This window comes from Nicotiana tomentosiformis, chromosome 6 (genome assembly GCF_000390325.3).
Source record: "Nicotiana tomentosiformis chromosome 6, ASM39032v3, whole genome shotgun sequence".
Lineage (NCBI taxonomy): Eukaryota > Viridiplantae > Streptophyta > Magnoliopsida > Solanales > Solanaceae > Nicotiana > Nicotiana tomentosiformis.
This window is the reverse complement of record NC_090817.1, coordinates 103,361,553-103,383,706: the sequence shown is the minus strand read 5'-3', so window position 1 is coordinate 103,383,706 and position 22,154 is coordinate 103,361,553. Positions and strand designations below refer to the sequence as shown.

The 22,154-nt window shown below is 43.8% G+C and overlaps 2 non-coding genes across 2 annotated transcripts; both read left to right on the top strand.

Annotated features, from left to right (window-relative positions):
- Positions 1-9,708: 9,708 nt before the first annotated feature.
- On the top strand, positions 9,709-9,780 carry TRNAN-GUU (transfer RNA asparagine (anticodon GUU)). The gene has a single exon. It is a non-coding gene; the product is annotated as a tRNA-Asn (tRNA).
- A 968-nt stretch (positions 9,781-10,748) lies between these two features.
- TRNAY-GUA (transfer RNA tyrosine (anticodon GUA)) lies at positions 10,749-10,831 on the top strand. The gene has a single exon. It is a non-coding gene; the product is annotated as a tRNA-Tyr (tRNA).
- Positions 10,832-22,154: the final 11,323 nt, after the last annotated feature.

The window sequence follows — 22,154 nt, the reverse complement described above, 5'->3', positions numbered from 1 at the left end:
AATTTCGCCCGATACCCATATTTTCGTGTGCGCACGCCTTCCGAGTGGACCCAGCCCCCCCGGACCTCAATCGGCTAAAAATTTTCCGGTCCATGAAATACGACCTAAGGAACCATAGTCACCGCCCTGCCATGATTGTTCATTATGTTTTGCATTTTTTGGCCAAAAAACTAGAATTGCCCTACCACCGATTCCCCTATTTTCGTGTTCGCCCACACCTTCCGAATGGGTCGTGCCCCCCAGACTGTGATCTTCTAAAAAATTTTGAGTTCATCCAATACTACCTAAGGAACCATAGTCACAGCCCCTCCATGATCGTTCCTCATTTTTTACGTTATTCGGCCAAAAAACTAGAATTGCGCCCGATTCCCATATTTTCGTGTGCTATAGCCCACGCCTTCTGAGTGGGCCTGGCCCCCCTGACTCGGATCGCCTAAATGTTTTTGGGAAATCAAATACGACCTAAGAAAACATAGTCACTGCCCCGCCATGATCGTTCCTCATTTTGTGTTTTCGGCCAAAAAACTAGAATTCCGCGTGATTCCCATATTTTCGTGTAATATATCCCACGCCTTCCCAATGGGTAGGGCCCCACGGAGCCAGATCGCCTAAAATTTTTCTGGGCCATCAAATACGACCTAAAGAATCATAGTCACCGCACCGCCATGATTGTTCCTCATTTTTGCATTTTTCGGCCAAAAACTAGAATTCAGCCCGATTCCCATATTTTCATCTGATATAGCCCACGCCTTCCTAGTGCTCCCGGGACCCCAAGACCCCGATCGCCTAAAAATTTTCCGGGCCATCAAATACGACCAAAGGAACCATAGTCAGCACCCCGCTATGATCGTTCCTCATTTTTTTGTGTTTTTAGGCCAACAAACTAAACTTTCGCCTGATTCCCACAATTTCGTGTGCGCCCCACGCCTTCCGAGTGTCCCCCCGGATTGTGATCGCCTAAAAAATTTTCCGGCCATCAAATACAACCTAAGGAACCATACTCACCGCCCTGCAATGATCGTTCTTCATGATTTACATTTTTTGCCAAAAAACTAGAATTGCGCCCGATTCCCATATTTTCGTGTGCTATAGCCCACGTCTTCCCAATGGGTAGGGCCCCACGGAGCCGGATCGCCTAAAAATTTTTCGGGCCATCAAATACGACCTAAAGAACCATAGTCACCACACCGCCATAATTGTTCCTCATTTTTTGCATTTTTGGCCTAAAAACTAGAATTCCGCCCTATTCCCATATTTTTGTGTGCTATAGCATACGCCTTCAGAGTGGTCACGCGCCCCCCGGACCCCGATCGTCCAAAATTTTTCCGGGCCATCAAATACAACCTAATGAACCATAGTCACCACCCTGCCATGATCGTTCCTGATTTTTTGTGTTTTTCGGCAAACAAACTAAAATTTTGCCCGATTCTCATATTTTCGGGTGCGCCCACGCCTTTCGAGTGGGTCGGGCCCTACCGGACTGTGATCGCCTAAAATTTTTTCAGGTCATCAAATATAACCTAAGGAACCATAGTCACCGCCCTACCATGATCGTTCCTCATTTTTGTGTTTTCGGCCAAAAAACTAAATTTTCGCGTGATTCCCATATTTTCGTATGCTATTGCCCACGCCTTCCCAATGGTTAGGGCCCCACGGAGCCGGATCGCCTAAAAGTTTTCTGGGCTATCAAATACGACCTAAAGAACCATAGTCACCGCACCACCATGATTGTTCCTCATATTTTGCATTTTTCGTCCAAAAAACTAGAATTCCGCCCGATTCCCATATTTTTGTGTGCTATAGCCTACGCCTTCAGAATGGTCGCGGGAATCCCAGAGCCCGGTCGTCTAAAATTTTTTCGGGACATCAAATACGACCTAAGGAACCATAGTCACCACCCCGCCATGATCGTTCTTCATTTTTTATGTTTTTCGGCCAACAAACTAAAATTTCGCCCAATTCCCATATTTTTGTGTGCGCCCACGCCTTCCGAGTGGGTCGGGCCCCCCAGACTGTGATCGCCTAAATTTTTTTCAGGCCATCAAGTACAACCTAAGGAACCATAGTCACCGCTCTGCTATGATCGTTCCTAATGTTTTACGTTTTTCGGCCAAAAAATAAGAATTGCGGCCGATTCCCATATTTTCGTGTGTTATAGCCCACGCCTTCCATGTGGGTCGGGCCCCTGACTCGGATCGCTTAAAATATTTTCGGACCATTAAATATGACCAAAGGAACCATAGTCACCGCCCGCCATGATCTTCCCTCATTTTTTGGGTTTTTCGGGGAAAAACCTAGAATTGCGCCCGATTCCCATAATTTCGTGTGCAATATCCCACGCATTCCGAGTGGGCCGCTCCCCCGGGAATCGAATCGCCTAATATTTTTTTGGTCCATCCAATATGACCTAAGGAACCATATTCACCGCCCCTCCATGATCGTTCCTCGTGTTTAGCAGTTTTCGGCAAAAAAACTAGAATTCTGCGCGATTCCCATATTTTCAGGTGTTATAGCCCACGCCTTCCGTGTGTTCCCGGTCCCCTCGGACCCCGATCACCTAAAATTTTTACGGGCCATCAAATATGACCTAAGGAACCATAGTCACCCCAACGCCATGATCTTGCCTCATTCTTTTGCGTTTCTTGGCCAAAAAACTAGAATTCTGCTTAATTCCCATATTGTCGTGTGCAAAAGCCCACGCTTTCCGAGTCGGCCGAGCCACCGCACTCGGATTGCCTAAAAGTTTTCCGGGCCATCAAATATGACCTAAGGAACCATAGTCACAGCCCCTCCATGACCTTTCCTCATTTTTTGCATTTTACGGCCAAAAGACTAGAATTTCGACCGATTCTAGTATTTTCGTGTGCTATAGCCCATGCCTTCCAAGTGGGCCGTGCCCCCGGACTTGGATCGCCTAAAATTTTTTTGGGCCATCAAATATGACCTAAAGAACCATAGTCACCGCCCTTCCATGACCGTTCCTCGTTTATTTGCGTTTTAAGGCCAAAAACCTAGAATTCCGCCAGATTCTCATATTTTCGTGTGTTATACCCCACGCCTTCCAAGTGGTCCCGGGACCCTAGGACCCTGATCGCCTAAAAATTTTCTGGGCCATCAAATACAACCTAAGAATCTATAGTCACCTCCCCAACATGATCGTTCCTCATATTTTGCATTTTACAGCCCAAAGACTAGAATTCTGCCTGATTCGCATATTTTCATGCGCTATAGCACACGCCTTCCAAGTGGTCCCGGGATCAATGAACCCCGATCTCCTAAAAATTTTCTGGGCCATCCAATACGACCTAAGGAACCATAGTCACCACCCCGCCATGACCGTTCCTCATTTTTTGCGCTTTTCGGCAAAAAACTAGAATTCTGCGCGATTCCCATATTTTCGTGTGTTATAACCCACGCCTTCCGAGTGATCCCGGGACCCCCGAACCCCGATCGCCTAAAGTTTTTATGGGTCATCAAATATGAACTAAGGAAGCATAGTCACCACCCCGCCATGATCGTTCCTAAGTTTTTGCGTTTTCGGCCAATAAACTAGAATTCTGCGTGATTCCCATATTTTCCTGTGCTATAGCCCACGCCTTCCAACTGGTCCCGGGACCCCTGACCCCGATCGCCTAAAAATATTTTGGGCCATCAAATACGACCTAAGGAACCATAGTCACCGCCTCGCCATGATCTTTCCTCATTTTTTGCGTTTTTCGACCAAAAACCTAGAATTTCACGCGATTCCCATATTTTCGTGTGTTATAGCCCACTCCTTCTGAGTGGGCCAGCCCCCCCGGACTGTGATCGCCTAAAAAATTTTTGGGCCATAAAATAAGACCTAAGGAACCATATGCACTGCCCCGCCCTGATCGTTCCTCATTGTTTACGTTTTTCGGCCAAACACCTAGAATTGCGCCCGATTCCCATATTTTTGTGTGCTATAGCCCACGCCTTCCAAGTGGGCCAGGCCACCTGACTCGGATTGCCTAAAAATATTTCGGGACATCAAATACGACCTAAGGAACCATAGTCACCGCCCCGCCATGATCATTCCTCATTCTTTGCATTTTTCGAGAAAAAAATTAGAATACTGCCCGATTTCTATATTTTCGTGTGCTATTGCCCACGTCTTCCCAATGGGTAGGTCCCCATGGAACCTGATCGCCTAATATTTTTGTGGGCCATTAAATACGACCTAAGGAACCTTAGTCACCGCCTCGCCCATGACCTGTCCTCATGTTTTGTAATTTACGGCCAAAAAACTAGAATTCCGCTCGATTTCCATATTTTTGTGTGCTATAGCCGGCGCCTTCTAAATGGTCTCGGGACTCCCATACCCTGATTGTCTAAAATTTCCGGGCCACCAAATACGACTTAAGGAACCAATGTCACCGGCCTGCCATAATCGTTTCTCATTTTTTGAATTTTAAGGCCAAAAAACTAGAATTCCGCCTGATTCTCATATATTTGTGTGCTATAGCCCACGCCTTCCAAGTGGGCCGCCCCCAGACCCCGATCGCCTAATATTTTTTCGGGCCATCAAATACGACCTAAGGAACCATAATCACTGCCCCGCCATGATCGTTCCCCATTTTTTTGCGTTTTTTGGCCAAAAAACTAGAATTCCGCCCGATTTTCATATTTTAGTGTGCGCCCACGCCTTCCGAGTGGGCCGGACCCCCGGACTGTGAAAGCTTAAAAATTTTTCGGGCAATTAAATACGACCTAAGGAACCATAGTCACCACCCCGACATGAGTGTTTCTCATCTTTTAATATTTTTGTCCAAAAACTAGAATTGCGCCCGATTCCCATATTTTCGAGTGCTAGCCCACGCCTACCGAGTGGGCCTGGCCCCCGACTCAGATCGCTTAAAAAATTTTCGGTCCATCACATACAACCTAAAGAACCATAGTCACCGCACCGCCATGATTGTTCCTCATGTTTTGCATTTTTTGGCCAAAAATCTATAATTAGGCTCGATTCCCATATTTTCGTATGCTATAGCCCACGCCTTCCAAGTGGTCCCGGGACCCCTGGACCCCGTTCGCCTAAAATATTTCAGGGCCATAAAATACGACCTAAGGAACCATAGTCACTTCCCCGCCATGATCATTCCTCATATTTTGGGTTTTACGGCCAAAAAACTAGAATTTCGCCCGATTCCCATATTTTCGTATGTTATAGCCCACGCCTTCCCAATGGGTAGGGCCCCACGGAGGTGAATCGCCTAATATTTTTGCGTGCCATCAAATACAAACTAAGGATCCATAGTCACCGCCCCGCCATGACCTGTCCTCATTTTTGGCATTTTATGGCCAAAAAACTAAAATTTCGCTTGATTCCCATATTTTCGTGTGCTATAATAGCCCACGCCTTCCAAGTGGTCCCGGGACTCCAGGACCTCGATCGCCTAAAACTTTTTTGGGCCATCAAATACGACCTAAGGAATCATAGTCACCACCCCGCCATGACCGTTTCTCTTTTGTTTTGCGTTTTGCGGCCAAAAACTAAAACTTTCGCCCGATTCCCATATTTTCGTGTGCTATAGCCCATGCCTTCCAAGTGGTCTCGGGACCCCCGGACTCCGATCGCCTAAAAGTTTTCCAGACCATTAAATATGACCTAAGAAACCATAGTCACTACCCAGCCATGATCAATCCTCATTTTTTGGGTTTTTCGGCCAAAAGTCTAGAATTCCGCCTGATTCCCATATTTTCGTGTGCAATAGCCCACGCCTTCTGAGTGGGTTGGGCCCTCCGGACTCGGATCGCCTAAATTTTTTTTTCAGGGCATCAAAAACAACCTAAGGAACCATAGTCACCGTTCCTCATTTTTTGCATTTGTCGGGAAAACAAACTAGAATTCTGCCCGTTTCTTATATTTTCATGAACTATAGCCCACGCCTTCCAAGTGGTCCCGGGACTGCCGGACCATGATCGCCTTAAATTTTTCCGGGCCATCAAATACGACCAAAGGAACCATAGTCACCGCCCCGCCATGATCGTTCCTCAAATTTTGCGTTTTTCGGCCAAACAACTAGAATTCCGCGCGATTCCCATATTTTCGTGTGCTATAGCCCACGCCTTCCGAGTGGGACGGACCCCCCGAACTCGGATCACCTAAAATGTTTTCGGGCCATCAAATAAGACATAAGGAACCATAGTCACCACCCTACCATGACAGTTCCTCATTTTTTTGAATTTTATGGCCAGAAAACGAGAATTCCGCCCAATTCCCATATTTTCGTGTGTTATAGCCCGTGCCTTCCAAGTGGTCGCGGGACCCCCGGACCCTTATCGCCTAAAATTTTTCCGGCCATCAAACACGACCTAAGGAACCATAGTCACAGCCCCGCCATGATCGTTCCTAGTATTTTGCGTTTTTCGGCCATAAAACTAGATTTTCGCGCGATTCACATATTTTCGTGTGCTATAGCCCACGCCTTCCGAGTGGTCCCGGGAACCCCGAACCCCGATCGCCTAAAATTTTCTGGTCCATCAAATACGACCTAAGGAACCATAGTCACCACCTCCCCTTGATCGTTCCTCATTTTTTGTATTTTTCGGCAAAAAAACTAGAATTCCGCCCGATTCTAATATTTTTGTGTGCTATGCCTTCCAAGTGGTCCAGGGACCTCCGGACCCCGATCGCCTAAAAATTTTCCAGGCCATCAAATACGACCTAAGGAACCATAGTAACCGCCCTGCCATGATCGTTCCTCATTTTTTGCGTTTTTCGGCCAAACAACTAGAATTTTGCGCGATTCCCATATTTTCGTGTCCTTCCGGGTGGTTCCGGGACCCCTATCGCCTAAAATTTTTTCGGACCATCAAATACGACCTAAGGAACCATAGTCACCGCCTCGCCATGTTCGTTCTTAGTTTTTTGCATTTTTCGGCCAAACAACTAGAATTCCTCGCGATTCCCATATTTTCATGTCCTTCCGAGTGGTCCCGGAACCCCCGGACCCCTATCGCCTAAAAACTTTTCGGGCGATCAAATATGACCTAAGGAACTATAGTCACCGGCCCGCCATGATAGTTCCTCATTTATTGCGTTTTTCAGCCAAAAAATAAGAATTTCGCCCGATTCCCATATTTTTTGTGCTATATCCCATGCCTTCCAAGTGATCCCGGGACCACCGGACCCCGATAGCCTAAAATTTTTCCGGTCCATCAAATACGACCTAAGAAACCATCGTAACTACCTCGCCCTGATCGTTCCTCATATTTTGCATTTTTCCGCTAAAAAACTAAAATCCCGCATGATTCCCATATTTTGGTGTGTATTATAGCCCACGCATTCCGGACTCGGATCACCTTAATTTTTTTTGGGCCTTCAAATAAGACCTAAGGAACCATAGTCACCTCCCAGCTATGATTGTTCCTCATGGTTTGCATATTTCGGCCAAAAAACTAGAATTCCGCCTGATTACCATATTTTCGTGCGCTATAATAGCCCACGTCTTCCCAATGGGTAGGGACCCCCGTACCGATCGCCTAAAATTTGTCAGGGCCATCAAGTACGACTTAAGGAACCATAGTTACCGCCCCGCCATGAACGTTCCTAGTTGTTTGCCTTTTTCAGCGAAAAAACTAGAATTATGCCCGATTACCATAGTTTTGTGTGCTATAGCCCACACCTTTCGAGTAGGCCGAGCCCCCAGACTCTAAACGTCTTAAGTTTTTCCGGGCCATTAAATACGACCTAAGGAACCATAATCACTGCCCCGCCCTGATCGTTCCTCATATTTTGCGTTTTTCGGCCAAAAAACTAGAATTTCGCCTGATTACCATATTTTCGTGTGCTATAATAGCCCACGCCTTCCGAGTGGGCCGGCCCCCCGGACTAGGATCGCCTAAACTCTTTTCGGGCCATGAAATAGGACCTAAGGAACCATAGTCACTGCCTCGCCAAGATCGTTCCTCATGTTTTGCAGTTTTCGGCCTAAAAACTAGAATTCCGCCCGATTCCCATATTTTTGTGTGCTATAGCCCACGCCTTCCAAGTGGTCCCGGGACCCCCGATCGCCTAAAAAATTTTCGGACCATCAAATACAACCAAAGGAACCATAGTAACCGTGCCGCCATGATCGTTCCTCATATTTTGCGTTTTTTGGCCAAACAACTAGAATTTCGCGCGATTTCCATATTTTCGTGTGCATAGTCCATATGTTAGAAATAATTATTATAAAAAACTTAATTGACTTGTCTTCTTTTGATTAAAGTATCATAACCTGTTAATATACTAAAATTTCTTTAAATAAGATTTTGGCCTTCTCAGAGATAGATTGAATGTATTGACATGAAAACCTAGTAAAAATATTTTGTAGTATCAAAAAGAATATCATATCATGAATACGACATCTCCATCACAAACTTCAAGCTTTAAACAATATTTAAAACATTATAAATAAAGAAATTAATATTTTTCCCGTGAAAAGGGCGATGACTTTTTGATGCATCCGTCTCCCTTCGTGTAGCTTTTATAAACTCTCGAAAACTTAGCAGCACTGGACCTAATCTTTGGACGACATTTGAACTTCCTTCTAAATTATCAGACTTCTTATGTTTCTGAAGATCTTTTTCTTTGAAATTGATAATTGTCTAGTTCTTTTGTTCAGTAACAGTTTTCCATCTTTCTTTCTTATGCTAAATGATTCGACAAAACCATATTTTCTACTATAATTAGATAAACCCGTAAACTCTAAGTATAATGAGAATGCGAGAAGAAAGAGCATAAATTGCTAGGTAACTTGCTTTAAATTATTACTAATAGAATAGACGATGGAGTTATTTTCTTGGGAAAGAGATCTAACTAATGCATGATACATATATAAATGTTATGTGATGATACTTTTTCATCTTTGAATTAATATATTTTTTGGAATAACTAAAAATTAAGATGATGAGATGCTAATGTTATCAGCATAATTAAAAGAAGCAAGGGAGTACCGCTAACTGAGAAATGAGTGTCGGGTTTGTAACTACATACCAATCAGCCTTCTAAATTATCCCATGTAATTATTGTTGATGATGACCCAAAAGAGATAATTGTGCCTTATAATTTTTCATCCCATGATGACAAGAACTTTGAAATAGAACATCAAAAAGATTCAAACACACAGAGAACCATGGGCGGACCCACGTAGATTTAAGGGTTCAATTGAACCGCTTCGTAAATATTTTTTTACTATTTTTGTATGGAAATTATTTTTCAAAGAAACAAACTACTATAAAAGAAAAGCAGTTGAACCCCCTTAACCAAAGTTGTGCCATGATTGGATGGTTCAAACGGTGTCAATCTATCAAATGGTCGCATGTTCGAACACAAGCTCCAGTCACTTTTTCAAAATGCTGACTACTTCTTTATATATTCTAGGGGACTCTTTCTTACCTGCTAACTCCTAGGATGAGAAGTAGGTCCCTTGTTTTTGGCAGGAAGAGTTCCAGCCTTTGTTGCCCCTCGGTAGAGTGAGTCTACTTAGCGAACTGGCAGGACGCGGAGATCTATTGATCAATATGAATCTCGAGAGTGGATGGTTGATCGCCGCCTCCTTGTCCTGGAGGCTCTCCGGCCGGGGAGGGGCTTGCTATCGTAACCTTTTCTCCCGGTGTATGTGAAAAAGAGTGACGAACTCATTTTTATTCGGTCATAGGTTGGTCCAAAGAACGAGAGTCGGCTTCCAACATTAAGTCCGTTGTTCCTCAGTAGCTCAGTGGTAGAGCGGTCGGCTGTTAACCGATTGGTCGTAGGTTCGAATCCTACTTGGGGAGATTTTTTAGTTATCGCTTTTCTGACCTAGCGACCCCTGTCCTTCTCCTTTGTTTCTAAACTAGCAGAATCGTGGGACATCAAAAGCGGTAAGTTGATTGTTGGTTTTTATTCCTCACTCTCGTATAGGTTAACTTGGTTCGTTCCATTCTTAGGGATAAGAAGGATCCACTGGAAAGACTGGAGTAGTATCTTCATTAGCCGGAAGGAATTAGTCTCCACTAGCGTCATTCGAAGAACGAACAAGAAAAGGGTTACTGTTTAGGATAGATGGATGTGGCCCAATGGCTAAAGCTCTGCCAGCTTCTTGTAGACTGAACTCTCTTCTCTTTAGGCTCCGAGTTCTTTTTTGGGGGGATGGTCTAATTTACTAGTGGCAACGAAGTTCTTGGTAATTAGCAAGGGGGAAGGAGGATCTCCACTCATTTCATTCATTCAGTGCCTGCGGTGAGGCGCGACCCACAACAAACGAAGGGGGAAAGCTTGCTTTGCTTGCTGTAGCCCTATTTTTGTAGATTAGGCTTGGTAAGCGTAAGCTATATTTAAGTAGGCTCGCAGCTTCGCTCAGCAGAAGAGCCTGACTTTTTATTATATTAGTAAAGCGCTAGCGCCCAACCTATACAAGGGCTTTGAAGGGATAGGGAAAGAAAAGAAAAGAAAGAGGGTCATTTTATTTTAGGAACATGGCTCCTTCATTCACTTGCTCATGAACTCGCAGCTTCGCCAGAAGCGACGAGGGGGGGCTGGGGAAGGCCGACGACTACATGAGGGGGAAGCTTTCGTAGAAGCTTTACCCCTTGCTTTACAGAGATAGTTATGAACTGACTAAATGACTAGATTCTCCCGGAACGCTAGCTAAGCTAATCGTCTTAGTTCCCTTCAATTAAATCAATAAGCTTTTTGATTGATTCAGGGCGCCGCCCCCCTTCTTAGAATTAGAACCCATTGAGGGGGGCCTCGGCCCGGGAAGGGGAGAGTGGCCGAGTGGTCAAAAGCGGCAGACTGTAAATCTGTTGAAGTTTTTCTACGTAGGTTCGAATCCTGCCTCTCCCACTTGTTTGTTGTAGACTTCAGAGAAGAGAAAAGAGGCATTCGTCAGCGTAGGAAGGCCAACCGAGCGAAGCTCTTTCTTTTTTTTGGCCGTGCCGTGAAGTGAAATTGTATCGTATGTTAGTTAGAGAGGTTGGCGAACTACTACGATCTATAGATTTCCCATCTATATCCAATCCCAACGAGAATAGAAGCGAGTCGCTTTCGGCCTGTCTTGTAGTCGTAGTCTTTTAGCTTATGTAGTCGTCGGCCTTCCTACACGCATGCGTCCGCCAGAATGCCTCCTTGGTTCGGGACGAAGCCAAGCCGATACATACGATAGGCGAAGTAAAGACCCCCATTTCATAGCGCCTGGGGAACGCAAGTTTGATCGAGGATTGGAGAGGAGAAGTGGAAGAAAGGGCTCGGGATAGATTTAGGAGTCTTTGTGCGAGCCGTATGCGGTGAGAGTCGCACGTACGGTAACGAGGGGGGTTCGCGTCTATACGTGTAGTGTGGTGCTTAGGCCTACCCACCCTATTTGTTCCATGATCTATGGGTCTACTGGAGCTACCCACTTCGATCAATTAGCCAAGATTTTGACCGGATACGAAATCACTGGTGCTCGATCTAGTGGTATTTTTATGGGGATTCTATTTATCGCTGTAGGATCCCTATTCAAGATCACTGCAGTTCCTTTTCGGGCGGCTGTAGGACGGCCGCCTATAGGTGGTAGGGTAGGGTGGGTGGTACCGCTCAGATTGCGGCCAATCTTCCTAACCGCGCGCGGGCCGGGCTTAGAGCGCGTGAAACTCATCACTACCTCGTAAGGGCGTTGAGACCATAGCATGTTACACGAAAGCGCCGCTTTCTCTGTAGTGTTGTCACACAGCTGCCCGCCTAGAAGAGCAACTCGCTCTGTAGTGTTGTCACACAAGATAAGCACGCCGCCCGCCTGCTGGCCGGGAGAATCGAAGTTATCTTCCGGTCAACTGTCCACCCAGTAAAGTGCAAAAAACACAGTAGAATCACGCAACGCACGCTGCTGGTGTGCTTCCTGCTCGCGAGGAAAGAAAGAAGAGCGACAGGGTTCAGTTCAGATTTGACTGTTTGCAGCATGGGAGCAGATTCCCCAAAAAATCCCTGGGAACAATGAAAAAAAAAAGATATCTCGGTAACGAAAACTATAGGGGGCTGTATTGGCGAGATCCAACGGTGAACAGCTGCCCAAAAGAAAAGCCGCCTGGAAGTCCGAGGACCTTTAGTACTGTACTCTACCCCCGAACCAGCAGCCTTCGCGCCAAGCAAGACCGCCCTTGTCCCTTTCCTTTCTCCATTCCGCCTCCTTCTTTGCTTTGTTCCAATAGAGTCTAAGGCAAAGTAGTCCGTATGCCTACTTGACGAAAGGGAACGAACAACCTTTCATTTCCGGGTTTATGGATTGGATTCAGTCAGCCTCACGACATAATCAGAGTGAGGCTTTGGTTACCGGCAAACGCTTCTCCAAAGGCGACCCTCTCGAGTTTCCGGCTGTTTCTGTCATTGAAGTAGCCTTTCGTCGCCCTACCAAACGAAAGAAGTCACTATCAAACAGCTCGCCCTATTGAAGTACCAAAGGTGCGCTCAGCCCGGTGACTAGGAAATGGGTTTTCCCTTGAATTGAAGTGATGAGGTCGGATCGTTCCTCATGTTTTGCAGTTTTCGGCCTAAAAACTAGAATTCCGCCCGATTCCCATATTTTTGTGTGCTATAGCCCACGCCTTCCAAGTGGTCCCGGGACCCCCGATCGCCTAAAAAATTTTCGGACCATCAAATACAACCAAAGGAACCATAGTAACCGTGCCGCCATGATCGTTCCTCATATTTTGCGTTTTTTGGCCAAACAACTAGAATTTCGCGCGATTTCCATATTTTCGTGTGCATAGTCCATATGTTAGAAATAATTATTATAAAAAACTTAATTGACTTGTCTTCTTTTGATTAAAGTATCATAACCTGTTAATATACTAAAATTTCTTTAAATAAGATTTTGGCCTTCTCAGAGATAGATTGAATGTATTGACATGAAAACCTAGTAAAAATATTTTGTAGTATCAAAAAGAATATCATATCATGAATACGACATCTCCATCACAAACTTCAAGCTTTAAACAATATTTAAAACATTATAAATAAAGAAATTAATATTTTTCCCGTGAAAAGGGCGATGACTTTTTGATGCATCCGTCTCCCTTCGTGTAGCTTTTATAAACTCTCGAAAACTTAGCAGCACTGGACCTAATCTTTGGACGACATTTGAACTTCCTTCTAAATTATCAGACTTCTTATGTTTCTGAAGATCTTTTTCTTTGAAATTGATAATTGTCTAGTTCTTTTGTTCAGTAACAGTTTTCCATCTTTCTTTCTTATGCTAAATGATTCGACAAAACCATATTTTCTACTATAATTAGATAAACCCGTAAACTCTAAGTATAATGAGAATGCGAGAAGAAAGAGCATAAATTGCTAGGTAACTTGCTTTAAATTATTACTAATAGAATAGACGATGGAGTTATTTTCTTGGGAAAGAGATCTAACTAATGCATGATACATATATAAATGTTATGTGATGATACTTTTTCATCTTTGAATTAATATATTTTTTGGAATAACTAAAAATTAAGATGATGAGATGCTAATGTTATCAGCATAATTAAAAGAAGCAAGGGAGTACCGCTAACTGAGAAATGAGTGTCGGGTTTGTAACTACATGCCAATCAGCCTTCTAAATTATCCCATGTAATTATTGTTGATGATGACCCAAAAGAGATAATTGTGCCTTATAATTTTTCATCCCATGATGACAAGAACTTTGAAATAGAACATCAAAAAGATTCAAACACACAGAGAACCAGGGGCGGACCCACGTAGATTTAAGGGTTCAATTGAACCGCTTCGTAAATATTTTTTTATTATTTTTGTATGGAAATTATTTTTCAAAGAAACAAACTACTATAAAAGAAAAGCAGTTGAACCCCCTTAACCAAAGGTGTGCCATGATTGGATGGTTCAAACGGTGTCAATCTATCAAATGGTCGCATGTTCGAACACAAGCTCCAGTCACTTTTTCAAAATGCTGACTGCTTCTTTATATATTCTAACTATTAATTAATAATTCTAACTAGGAGGTCAACATGACTGCTTGGCATGGCTGAGGGTAGGGGTGTTCATAAAAACTAAACCAAACCGATAAAAAAACCCGATATTTTTAGGTTTGGTTTGGTTTTGGTTTAAAATTTTAAAAATCGATCAAATTTGGTTTGGTTTTGGTTTTAATAAAAACAACTCATACCAAACCGACTATAAAAATAGCTATTTAAATTTATTATCACACCTATATATATATATATGTATATTTTTATATAAAGTTTCTAAAATTTTATGGTACATATTAGTCATTTGTATTTTTAGTCTAGTTCTTTACTATTATAATAATCTAATTCTTTTCCTTCTAGTTTGATTGGTAGTTTTCTTTTATTAAGTACAAAAATTTATTTCATGTTAAAAATAGTCGAGTTTTAATTGAGTACTTAAGTTATTCATTACTATTTGAGTCAATTATTATTATAATAGTAATTTCTTGTACCGATATTTTTAGGTTTGGTTTGGTTTTGGTTTAAAATTTTAAAAATCGATCAAATTTGGTTTGGTTTTGGTAAACCGACTATAAAAATAGCTATTTAAATTTATTATTACAACTATATATATGTATATTTTTATATAAAGTTTCTAAAATTTTATGGTACATATTAGTCATTTGTATTTTTAGTCTAGTTCTTTACTATTATAATAATCTAATTCTTTTCCTTCTAGTTTGATTGGTAGTTTTCTTTTATTAAGTACAAGAATTTATTTCATGTTAAAAATAGTCGAGTTTTAATTGAGTACTTAAGTTATTCATCACTATTTGAGTCAATTATCATCAATATATTTTGGTAAATGATAGATTTCTCAAAGAGCAACTAGGAGGTCAACATGACTGCTTGGCATGGATGAGGGTAGGGGTGTTCACAAAAACCCGAAAAACTAAACCAAACCGACAAACAAAACCGATATTTTTAGGTTTGGTTTGGTTTAAAATTTTAAAAATCGATCAAATTTTGTTTGGTTTTGGTTTTAATAAACAAAACCCGAACCAAACCGACTATAAAAATAGCTATTTAAATTTATTATTACACCTATATATATGTATATTTTTATATAAAGTTTCTAAAATTTTATGGTACATATTAGTCATTTGTATTTTTAGTCTAGTTCTTTACTATTATAATAATCTAATTCTTTTCCTTCTAGTTTGATTGGTAGTTTTCTTTTATTAAGTACAAGAATTTATTTCATGTTAAAAATAGTCGAGTTTTAATTGAGTACTTAAGTTATTCATCACTATTTGAGTCAATTATCATCAATATATCTTGGCAAATGATAGATTTCTCAAAGAGCAATTGGTTTGATAGCGTTACGTTGAAAATGTACTCGCCGGAATATGCGTTTGGTATAGCCCACGCCTTCCGAGTGGGCCGGGCCCCCCGGACTCGGATCACCCAAATTTTTTTCGGGCCATCAAATAAGACCTAAGGAACCATAGTCACCTCCCCTCGATGATCGTTCCTCACTTTTTGCATTTTTCGGCCAAAAAACTAGAATTCCACCCGATTACCATATTTTCGTGTGCTATAATAGCCCAAGCCTTCCCAATGGGTAGGGACCTGCGGACCCCGATCGCCTAAAAATTTTCCGGACCATCAAATATGACCTAAGGAACCGTAGTCACCGCCACGCCATGATCGTTCCTCATATTTTGCGTTTCTCGGCCAAACAACTAGAATTCCGTGCGATTCCCATATTTTTGTGTGCTATAATTGCCCACGCCTTCCCAATGAGTAGGGAACCTCGTACCCCGATCGCCTAAAAAATTTTCGGACCATCAAATACGACCTAAGAAACCATAGTCACCAGCCCGCCATGAACATTCTTAGTTGTTTGCGTTTTTCAACGAAAAAACTAGAATTCCACCCGATTCCCATATTTTCGTGTGCTATAGCCCACACCTTCCGAGTGGGCCGGACCCCCCGGAATAGGAACATCTAAAAATTTTCCGGGCCATTAAATAAGACCTAAGGAACCATAATCACCGCTCCGCCATGATAGTTCTTCACTTTCTGAGTTTTTCGGCCAAAGAATTAGAATTTTGCCTGATTCCCATATTTTCGTGTGCTTCAAAGTGGTCCTTGGACCCCCGGACCCCGATCGCCTAAAATGTTTCCGGGCAATCAAATACGACCTAAGGAACCATAGTAACCGCCCCGCCATGATCGTTCCTCATATTTTGCATTTTTCGGCCAAACAACTACAATTCCGCGCGATTCCCATACTTTCGTGTGCTATAGCCCACGCCTCCGAGTGGGCCGGGCCCCTCGGACTCGAATCACATAAATTTTTTTCGGGCCATCAAATAAGACCTAAGGAACCATAGTCACCTCCCAGGCATGATCTTTCCTCATTTATAGAATTTTTCGGCATAAAAACAAGAATTCTGCCCCATTCCCATATTTTCATGTGCTATAATAACTCATGCCTTCAGAATGGGTAAGGACCCCCGGACAACGATCTCCTAAAATATTTTCGGACCATCAAATACGAACATTGGAACCATAGTCACCGCCCCGCCATGAACGTTCCTAGTTGTTTGCATTTTTCAGCGATAAAACTAGAATTCCGCCCGATTCCCATATTTTCATGTGTTATAGCCCACGCCTTCAGAATGGGTAAGGACCCCCGGACAACGATCTCCTAAAATATTTTTGGACCATTAAATATGACCTAAGGAACCATAATCATTGCTCCTCCATGATTGTTCCTCACCTTTTGCGTTTTTTGTCCAAAAAATTAGAATTTCGCCCGATTCCCATATTTTGGTGTTCTATAGCCCACGCCTTCAAAGTGGTCCCGGGAAGCCCGGACTCCGATCGCTTAAAATTTTTTCGGGACATGAAATATGACCTAAGTAACCATAGTCACCGCCCCGCCCTGATCGTTCCTCATATTTTGCACTTTTCGGACAAAAAACTAGAATTCCGCCTGATTACCATATTATCGTGTGCTATAATAGCCCACGCCTTCCCAATGGGTATGGCCCCTCGGACCCCGATCGCCTAAAATTATTCCGGACCATCAAATACGACCTAAGGAACCATAGTCACCGCCCCGCCATGAGCATTCCTAGTTGTTTGTGTTTTTCAGGAAAAAAACTAGAATTCCGCCTAATTCCCATAATTCTGTGTGCTATAGCCCACACCTTCCGAGTGGGTCATGCCCCCCGGACTCGGAACGTCTAAAATTTTTCCGGGCCATTAAATACAACCTAAGGAACCATAATCACCGCTCCGCCATGATCATTCCTCACTTTTTGCATTTTTCGGCCAAAGAATTAGATTTCCGCCTGATTCCCATATTTTCGTGTGCTACGCCTTCAAAGTGGTCCCGGGACCCTCGGACCCCAATCGCCTAAAAAATTTCGGGCCATCAAATATGACCTAAGAAACCATAGTCATCGTCCCGCCCTGATCGTTCCTCATATTTTGCTTTTTTCGGCCAAAAAACTAGAATTCTGCCTCATTCCCATATTTTCGTGTGCTATAGCCCACGCATTCCGAGTGGGGCGGGTACCCCCGGACTCGTATCACCTAAATTGTTTTCGGGCCATCAAATAATACCTAAGGAACCATAGTCAACTCCCTGCCATGATTGTTTCTCATGTTTTTCATTTTTCGGCCTAAAAACTAGAATTCTGCCCGATTACCATATTTTCGTGTGCTATAATAGCCCACGTCTTCCCAATGGGTCGAGACCCCGGACCCCGATCGCCTAAAATTTTTTCGGGCCATCAAATATGACCTAAGGAACCATAATCACCACCCCTCCATGATCGTTCCTCATTTATTGAGTTTTTGGGCCAAAAAACTAGAATTCCGCCCGATTACCATATTTTTGTGTGCTATTGCCCACGCCTTCCGAGTGGGCCGTCCCCTCGGACTCGGATCGCTTAAAATATTTTTGGGCCATCAAATCGGACCTAAGAAACCATAGTCACCGCCTAGCCATGATCGTTCCTCATTTTTTGCATTTTTCGGCCAAAAACTAGAATTCCGCCCGATTCCCATATTTTTTTGTGCTAAAGCCCACGCCTTCCGAGTGGGCCGGGCCCCCGGACTTGGATCACCTAAAATTTTTTCGGGCCATCAAATAAGACCTAAGGAACCATAGTCACCTCCCAGCCATGATTGTTCCTTATTGTTTGCATTTTTCGGCAAAAATACTAGAATTCCTCCCGATTCCCATATTTTTGTGTGCTATAATAGCCCACGCCTTTCCAATGAGTTGGGACCCTCGTACCCCGATCGCCTAAAAAATTTTCGGACCAACAAATACGACCTAAGGAACCATAGTCACCACGCCGCCATGAACGTTCCTAGTTGTTTGCGTTTTTCAGCAAAAAAACTAGAATTCCGCCTGATTCACATATTTTCGTGTGCCTAGCCCACACCTTACGAGTGGGCCGCCACCCCCGGAATAGGAACATCTAAAAAATTTTCGGGCCATTAAATAAGACCTAAGGATCCATAATCACCGCTCTGCCATGATCGTTCTTCACTTTTTGCATTTTTCGGCCAAAGAATTAGAATTTCGCCTGATTCCCATATTTTCGTATGCCATAGCCCACGCCTTCAAAGTGGTCCCGGGACCCCCGGACCCCGATCGCCTAAATTTTTTATGGGCAATCAAATACGACCTAAGGAACCATAGTAACCGCCCCGCCATGATCGTTCCTCATATTTTGCATTTTTCGGCCAAACAACTAGAATTCCGCACAATTCCCATACTTTCGTGTGCTATAGCCTACGCCTTCCGAGTGGGCCGGGCCCCTCGGACTCGAATCACCTAAAAAATTTCCGGGCCATCAAATAAGACCTAAGGAACCATAGTCACCTCCCAGGCATAATCTTTCCTCATTTTTAGAATATTTCGGCAAAAAAACTAGAATGCTGCCTGATTCCCATATTTTCATGTGCTATAATAACCCACGCCTTCATAATGGGTAAGGACCCCAGGACAACGATCTCCTAAAATATTTTCGGACCATAAATTACGACCACTGGAACCATAGTCACCGCCCCTCCATGAACGTTCCTAGTTGTTTGCGTTTTTCAGCGATAAAACTAGAATTCCGCCCGATTCCCATATTGTCGTGTGCTATAGCCCACACCTTCCGAGTGGGACGAGCCCCCCGGACTCGAAATGTCTAAAAATTTTCCGGGCCATTAAACACGACCTAAGGAACCATAATCACCGCTCCGCTATGATCGTTCCTCACTTTTTGCATTTTTCGGCCAAAGAATTAGAATTCCGCCCGATTCCCATATTTTCTTGTGCTACGCCTTCAAGGTGGTCCCAAAACCCTCTGACCCCGATCGCCTAAAATATTTCTGGGCCATCAAATATGACCTAAGAAACCATAGTCACCGTCCCGCCCTGATCGTTCCTCATATTTTGCGTTTTTCGGCCAAAAAACTAGAATTCCGCTTGATTCCTATATTTTCGTGTGCATAGCCCACGCATTCCGAGTGGGTCGGGTCCCCCCGGACTCGGATCACCTAAATTGTTTTCGGGCCATGAAATAATACCTAAGGAACCATAGTCAACTCCTCGCCATGATCGTTTCTCATGTTTTTCATTTTTCGGCCTAAAAACTAGAATTCTGCCCGATTACCATATTTTTGTGTGTTATAATAGCCCACGTCTTCCCAATGGGTAGAGACCCCCGGACCCCGATCGCCTAAAATTTATTCAAACCATCAAATACGACCTAAGGAACCATAATCACCACCCCGCCATGATCGTTCCTCATTTATTGAGTTTTTCGGCCAAAAAACTAGAATTCCGCCCGATTACCATATTTTTGTGTGCTATTGCCCACGCCTTCCGAGTGGGCCGGCCCCTCGGACTTGGATCGCCTAAAAGAATTTTGAGCCATCAAATTGGACCTAAGGAACCATAGTCACTGCCTCTCCATGATCGTTCCTCGTTTTTTGCATTTTTCGGCCAAAAAACTAGAATTCCGCCCGATTCCCATATTTTTTTGTGCTATAGCCCACGCCTTCCAAGTGGTCCCGGGACCCCCGATCGCCTAAAAAATTTTCGGGCCATCAAATATGACCAAAGGAACCATAGTAACTAGAATTTTACCTGATTTTTATATTTTCGTTTGCTATAGCCCACGCCTTCCCAGTGGGTAGGGCCCCCCAGAACCGGATCACCTAACATTTTTCCGGGCCATCAAATACGAACTAAGGAACCATAGTCACCACCCCGCCATGACCTTTTCTCATTTTTTGCATTTTACGGCCAAAAAACTAGAATTTCGCTCGATTCCCATATTTTCGTGTGCTATAGCCCACTCCTTCCGAGTGGGTCAGGCCCACCGAACTCGGATCGCCTAAAAATTTTCCGGGGCATCAAATACGACCTTGAGAACCATAGTCACCGCCCTACCATGACAGTTCCTCATTTTTTGCATTTACGGCCAAAAAACAAGAAATTCACCCGGTTCTCATATTTTCGTGTGCTATAGCTCGTGCCTTCCGAGTGGTCTCGGGATCCCCGCACCCCGATCGCCAAAAAATTTTCCAGGCCATCAAATACGACCTAAGGAACCATAGTCAGTCCCCCTCCATGATCGTTCCTAGGTTTTTGCGTTTTTCGGCCATAAAACTAGATTTCCGCGCGATTCCCATATTTTCGTGTGCTATAGCCCACTCCTTCCGAGTGGTCCCGGAAACCCCGGACCCCGATCGTCTTAACTTTTTCCGGGCCATCAAATACGACCTAAGAAACCATAGTCACCACCCCGCCATGATCGCTCCTCATTTTTGGCGTTTTTCGGAAAAAAAAAACTAGAATTCCGCTTGATTCCCATATTTTCGTGTGCTATAGCCCATGCCTTCCGAGTGGTCCCGGTATCCCAGGACCCCGATTGCCTATAATATTTCCGGGCAATCACATATGACCTAAGGAACCATAGTCACCGCCCCCCATGATCGTTCCTCATTTTTTGCGTTTTGCGGCCAAAAAATTAGAATTTCGCGATATTCCCATATATTCGTGTGCTATAGACCACGCCTTCCGAGTGGTCCTAGGCGCCCCGGACCCCGATCGCCTAAAATTTTTCCAGGACATCATATACGACCTAAGGAACCATAGTCACCGCCTCGCCAAGATCGTTCCTCATTTTTTGCGTTTTTCGGCCAAAAAACAATAATTCCGCCCGATTACCATATTTTTGTGTGATATAATAGCCAACGCCTTCCCCATGGGTAGGGCCTCCCAGAGCCGGATCTCCTAAAAAATTTTCGGGCCATCAAATACGACTTAAGAAACCATAATCACTGCCCCTCCATGACCTTTCCTCATTTTTTGCATTTTACGGCCAGATACCTAGAATTCTGTCCCGATTCCTAGATTTTCGTGTGCTATAGCCCGCGCCTTCCAAGTGGACCCGGGATTCCCAGACCCCGATCGCCTAAAATATTTTTGGCCAATCAAATACGACATAAGGAACCATATTCACCGCCCCGCCATGACCTTTCCTCATTTTTTGCATTTTAGGGCCAAAACACTAGAATTTCGCCCGATTCCGATATTTTTGTGTGCTAGAGCCCACGCCATCCGAGTGGATCAGGACCCCCGGACCCTGATCGCCTAAAACTTTTTCGGGCCATCCAATACGACCATGAGAACCATATTTACCGCCCTGCCATGACTGTTCCTTATTATTTTGCGTTTTACGGCAAAAACACTAGTATTCCGCGTGATTCCCATATTTTCGTATGCTATAGCTTGCGCCTTCCAAGTGGTCCCGGGAACCCCGGACCCCGATCGCCTAAAAAATTTTCGGATAATCAAATATGACCTAAAGAACCATAGTCACCGCCCCGCCATGACCTTTCCTCATTTTTTTGCATTTTAGGGCCAAAACACTAGAATTCCGTCTGATTCCCATATTATCGTGTGTTATAGCCCACGCCTTCAGAGTGGGTCAGGAACCCCGGACCCGGATCGCCTAACATTTTCTGGGCCATCAAATACGACCTTGAGAACCATAGTTACCGCCCTGTCATGACCGTTCCTCGTTGTTTTGCGTTTTATGGCCAAAACACAAGAATTTCGCCTGATTCCCATATTTTCGTATGCTATAGCCCGCGCCTTCCAAGTGGTCCCGGGAACCCCGGACCCCGATCGCCTAAAAAATTTT